The sequence below is a fragment of the Homalodisca vitripennis genome, chromosome 1 (assembly GCF_021130785.1).
Source record: "Homalodisca vitripennis isolate AUS2020 chromosome 1, UT_GWSS_2.1, whole genome shotgun sequence".
NCBI lineage: Eukaryota > Metazoa > Arthropoda > Insecta > Hemiptera > Cicadellidae > Homalodisca > Homalodisca vitripennis.
In genome coordinates, this window is record NC_060207.1 from 222,016,796 (window position 1) to 222,022,960 (window position 6,165).

General features: G+C 33.4%; 1 non-coding gene across 1 annotated transcript; it reads left to right on the forward strand.

The window, feature by feature from the left end:
* Positions 1 to 5,494: 5,494 nt before the first annotated feature.
* On the forward strand, positions 5,495 to 5,568 carry Trnai-aau. Its single transcript has one exon. It is a non-coding gene; the product is annotated as a tRNA-Ile (tRNA).
* Positions 5,569 to 6,165: the final 597 nt, after the last annotated feature.

The following is a 6,165-nucleotide window of genomic DNA, read 5'->3' on the forward strand; positions in this document are numbered from 1 at the left end:
AAGCTTCGTCCGTGTATGTGCACTTCTGGTTCAAGTGAATATATTTCCAATGCCGATGTTGAGTTTGCCTTGTTGCTACGATCAAGAAAATCTGTCTAAAGTGTATGTTTATAGTTCATTGTACATGTACTTTATTATAAAGCGGCCTAACATTCAAGCTTTAAGTTCAACCAGAAATGTATCTTAAAGACAAATATATATCATAACATATATATAATAGTGTTTGACTATTTTAATATACGTAATTGTTTCGTAATTGCAGTTTAAATTGTGCAGGCGATTTGAAAAACTTTGATCTTTTGCAGTGCCGCCTGGTGGCTAGTTACAATAATGGACATAGCGCATAAACCTTCTCCGTAAAAAAATACATATACATAAACATTTTCTTAATCATCGGTCAAATGGTTTACGATTCTATAAAGGACATACATAAAAACATACATTTTTATATAAATAGATAAATGTACTACCTCAATTTACAGATCTTGAAAAATAATTATTTCTATGAGTGTTATTTCTTGTTCAGTGTAATTTTGGGGAATATTAGTTTTGCTAGGAGCTTTTTAGTGTACCTGTGCAGAAAGATAAGTTTAATGATGTTATTGTGGAAGGAAAGAAATACAATTTTGTTATTTTGTTTTCAGCGTAGATGGGAAGAACGATAATTTCGCTTTTTTTGATTTTAATGTTGCTGGGAATAAAGATGATTTTAATATTTCACTTGAAAGAAAAAGTAACTGATAGTAAAGCATGGCAAAGAGAAAGTCAAACGAAACAACTATTTGTCGACGGCTACATGGCAGATCACAGAGGTGTTGATTCAGATAAATGTTGAATGGGGGCGGTGAGTGGGTGGTATTCTTCACACCTGGTCGACTAAACACATTTATTTCCATTCCGGGCGGATCAGGCAGAGTGAGCCGTGGATGATACATGTAGTGTCTGACAAATGACCGTGTGTAGCTCTAATCCGGGATCATTAGGCGACATCAATCAGCTGACAGTCCACCTGCTCTCAGCTGATTGATCACATCACAGGACTCCTATTCCGCTGATTAACACTCCAGGATTCCACAAAGCTGATGATTGATTCCGCTCTCCATATAGAGCGATTTACTCTAAAGCCTGTTCGGTTGTAAACATTGAAGCAGACCGTATTTGATTTCCATTGTGTAACTAATTCTATATCCTTGAATTTCCTATAATGTACTCGTAAAACCAGCTATTATAATAACGTGTTTTTTGTGAGGCTAAGGTTAGTTCATTGTAAGTGTCTGAAAATTCCATGCCAGAACTCGGATCTCTGGGTAATACGTTGAGGTGATGACTACTGAGCCTCCACGAACGGCTGTTTAAACTTCGAACCGTCTTTTTCGGGTATGTATACTTTTTGATCCGAGAGTAGGCAGCGCGCCCATGGGCCGGCCCAGCTTCTCGAGACGATCGTGTCGGTGCGGGTAGGCAAGTCCGCCCTTGAAAGTAGCGGCTTTCAGATTTTTCTGGGTTATATAACTATTATTATACAGGGTGTAAAAAGTCCTGCGTAATTCCCGAGCGATTACAGATAAAGCAATAAAACTTGGTACATCATTACTGCATCTATTAATCTACTTTTTGAAGTACTGTAACTACAATTTGTTTTATCTTGTCAGTGAGAGGACCCGCAAGGAGTCAGAAGGAAATCTTAAATTAGAGGATAGGTCGAGTATTACAATAAATTAAAGACCTCTATTAGTAGAGTACAAAGCCACAAATCCTATCTGAAAAGTCCTCTTTAAAAAATTACGCTGGTTTAAAGTTTGAAACATTTACATTGTAGGTCCTGTTCTAGGTGGTTTAATATTTTGTCTTGGCTCAAGTTGTGGATCGTGGAAATCGTTCGGGAATTATTTTTTTTACACCCTGTACATCTAACGATCGGATTTAAGTCTGTAGAGTTATGAAAAATGAAATGAAATGAAAAATATGATATGAGAAAAAAAACTATTCTAAAAATTACGCAGATAGGAGGAGTTGATTCAATGTAAATGTTGAGTTCCAAACATAGCGTCTGACACGGTTACAGACTTGGCTCCTGGAATCTGGAGTCATTTGTAGTCAGATGAATGTAAGGAACGGACGTCCTAAGGAAGGATGCAGCGTCTTTGTGGTTTTTAACAAACGCTGGACTAAGAGGAAGGAGGACTGGAGTTAAGCTCAGCATTGAAATTGAATCAAACCTTCCCACCATAACTACGTTATGTGTAGAACTACTCCCTTGCTCCATTGTGCTTAGAGATAGTGTCAAAACAGCGTAGTCCACAGAATTGTGCACCTGATGAGACAATGAGAACACCCTTTCACCTAGATTACACTATATTTTGTACTCTATGTGTCTCTGATGTTGAAACGATGTAAAGAGTTCGCTTTGAGCTTCTTCGTCTCCGACTCTATGGATCCCTTCAGACAAACATGACTCCAGATTCCAGTAGTCAAGTCTGTGACAGCGTCAGTTTCCAGACGCTGGAATAAGAGGAAGGTGAAAAATCGGAGAACTCTGCATTAGTCTAAAAGAGTTTTATATGAGAAATTAAAAGATTTATTAACCCAAATCTTGAATTACCTCGTTTTAATATTCTAATGTTACATTGTACGTTCCATTCACTAATGTTACATAAAAACTATGATGAATTAAATTTTATAAGTACCTACGAGTAATACAGCACTAGAAATTAATTAATTATTTAGTTTGCACTCTCAACGGTTTTATTTAATTAGTATAAATTGTTGTAACAAATTACCACCAATAAATAAAAAAATGTCATGTATTAATAATTTATTTTAACTTTAATTGATTAGAATTATAGTACAGTTTAAACATACTACTTGAGAAGTGGATACAGATTTTTCGAAAGCTATTTTGTAATTTGTTATTACCGTAGTTAATGCACTTATATTTAGGGGAGAAAAATATAATATTTCAATCATTTTAAAGTTATCACCGTTTGGTCAAATTAGATTGTATTTTTTGCTACCACTTCTTGTCATTTGGTATGGTCTACCGCACACATTTGTTCGATTTATTTAGTCTCTTATTTTGTAAAACGTTTTGTTTTGAATTGTACAGTTTTAAACGCTAGATGAATTTTTAGGACCAATATTTTATTTTCTCTGTTAGGTTTACAATTTAATAAATCTATAACTTTTTGTCGATAAAACTATAACTTTAATATAATAACCTTTTTATAATATACTGAAAACGAATGAAATTGTGAGTACGAGGCTTTTGAACATCAGGGGATACATTTGAACATCAGGGGATACATTTGAACATCAGGAGATACATTTGAACATTGTAAATAGTATATATATATATATGTCATTTATTTCTTTATGAAATCAGTAAAAATACTAAAAATAAACAGTTTATGTTGTTTAGTAGTGTTTGGACGACTAGTATTCTTCCTAAAGGAAAAATTCTCTATAGATTTGTCTAAAAATAGGTTGTGGTCTTATACAATTCACATTAATTCTCAGATCTTAGACTCTTAAAGCAGAGTAAGCAGGTCTTAGTCGATGACCAGGCTTAGTGTATTAAAAAAGTTACTCGGAGTGGAATTTCACAAACTGAACAATTGCATTTAGTGATTTCAAAGCAATAATCCGCAAGGAGCTTTTACTTTGCTTTCAAGACTCTACCTAGAGAATTAAAATGGAATGGGATTAGCATAATCTACTGAGATTAACAACTTTGGAATGGTTTGTAACTTTACAGATGTCAGGCGTGTTTGAGATTTGTATTAAGCCTCTTAAGTCCCTTAAGCCTATTCATAATTAAATCAACAATAAGCCTCTTAAAAATCCTTTGTTTACTGCAGGGGACTATTTCATTCAGTTCCACTTAGATAAGTTATGCACGACACAGCCTGTGCATAAAAATGTAACAGTTTCTCTTTTTCTCGATAATGAACTCAGTTTAAATTATTTTTTGTACAGCTATGGATTAAAATAAGGTAATCCATTGGGTACCAATGACGTATATTGCCCGTCATCAATTAACGGTCACGCGAAGATCGTCGTAATTTCTGAATAGAAAATTATTCCCGATATCGATTATTTTGGCATTTGTCTACACTATTATATCAATGGTCTGTTAAAAATAATATCATGATCGATTTTGAAGCTGCTCGACTCTCTCGAAATCGATTGTTGTTTACCATTTTTTTATCTGTTGATTGTTTTGATTAGTTGCCGGACTGAAATGAAAGCGGTAAAATTACTTCTTTTCAGAGAGTTTTAGTAACTTTATGGAGAACATACTGAATAAAAGTAAAAATGAAGTGAGCAATGATAACTTTGTTGAGGAATTTTTGTGTTAAATGGAGATGAATAAATTGAAGCAAGTTATGTGACAAAGCCTGACCATCAAACTTGGAGTGGCCAAGGAAAGCTAATGATCCATATAATTTTATTTTCAGTGGTAGATCAGGGATAAGTCCAGCTAGGCAAATAAATACTTAAAATATAAGATACAATGCATTTAATTGTACATGGTAGTTTAATATTTTTAATTTGTCCTAAGCACCTATAAAATGATTTCCATTACAAAATGAAAAAATAATTCGGTACCTATGTGTAAAAATATTTAAATTTTAATGGGTTAATTGGTGGACTGTAGTGTAGTTTATAGCGATTAGTAGCCGACTGTAATGGTTGCGGTAAATTACGCCGTTCTTTTCCGAGAGATAAGAACCTTTTCAACTGTATGGACAACATACTCAATGAAAATAAAAATGAAGTGAGTGATCGTAACTTTGTTGACGAAATTTTGAGTTAAAATGGTGATAAAGAAGTCGAAGAAAATGATGTGATAAGTTAACCTTCAAACTTGGAGTAGCCAAGTAAAGCTAATGATCCACATAATTTTATTTTTAGTGGTAGACGCGTTTAGCAATTCCAAGTTATAAAATTCCCCAACATTGCGATTGCGTCTACAAAATAATTAAAATTTAAAATTTATCAAGTGCAAATTTTGAGAAATATGTAGGCTACACCAAAATCATGGAATGCTCAGTAATTTCGTTAAACCTATAAACATTTTGTATATTAGGCTAAGGGTTTATCTATAAGTTTCTTATGGTTGTGAGAAATCTCAGGCCATTAAAATAATATTTGAAAGTAAGAAATACGCTATTTGAATATGCTTACATACACTAAGATTTTTTATTTAAACCTTAACTGTTTAAGTATCAAATTTCAGATCACTTTTGGTAGTTAAGAAGATGGTAATAAATAACAACAATCAATAATAAATAACTAATCGTTATTAGTGAGTCCAGAAGGCCACACTTTATATACTGTAGAAAATAAACAACACAGGGGCTAATATAGACCCCTGTAGAAGACACATATTTAAAAGTCTGTACTTAAAATAATGCTAAGCCAAGTCAAGTGCAGTATGACAAAATAGATCTGTGTTGCGGTAAAGAGAATACTGCAATGTGTGAAAACCATCGGCCCATTAGCTCAGTTGGTTAGAGCGTCGTGCTAATAACGCGAAGGTCGCGGGTTCGATCCCCTCATGGGCCACTTACATTTTTGTCACCTCTGTAACAATTGAACATTTAGATGTGGCCAGTTCATACTTAAAATACTGTACTTATATTTTTTAAATTTTATTTTCACCTTCAAACGAACCAATATTTGTAAGAAAAATTATTTACAATACAGAGTTAAAAATGTTAATCTATTTTATAACTAAAAGGCGGCTGTTGATTTGTACATACAAAACTACATATGGTACAAATTTTTTGTTAATATAAGGAGTTATTAATATAATATCTATCATTATTTAGTATTTCAGCATCTTTCCTGAGAATTTACCATTTAGAAAGTTTTGATGTATTTTAAGTATAACGTGAAGAATTTATACATATACGTAATACATTAACATTTTTATATTAGAACATTAACTACTAAATTTTATGGAAATAATTTATTTGTACCGCACGCAATAGATTGTAAATTAATAGTGGATCAATAGCTCGGAAACAGAAGAGACTTATAAAGCTTCGCTTGGCAGAACCAAGAGAGAACACTTCAAACGGCAGCCAAGCGTAGCTGTTACGTAAGTATTAGTGCGCGCACTCTGTTAGAAAACAACGGAACCATTCTTGTTGATATCTT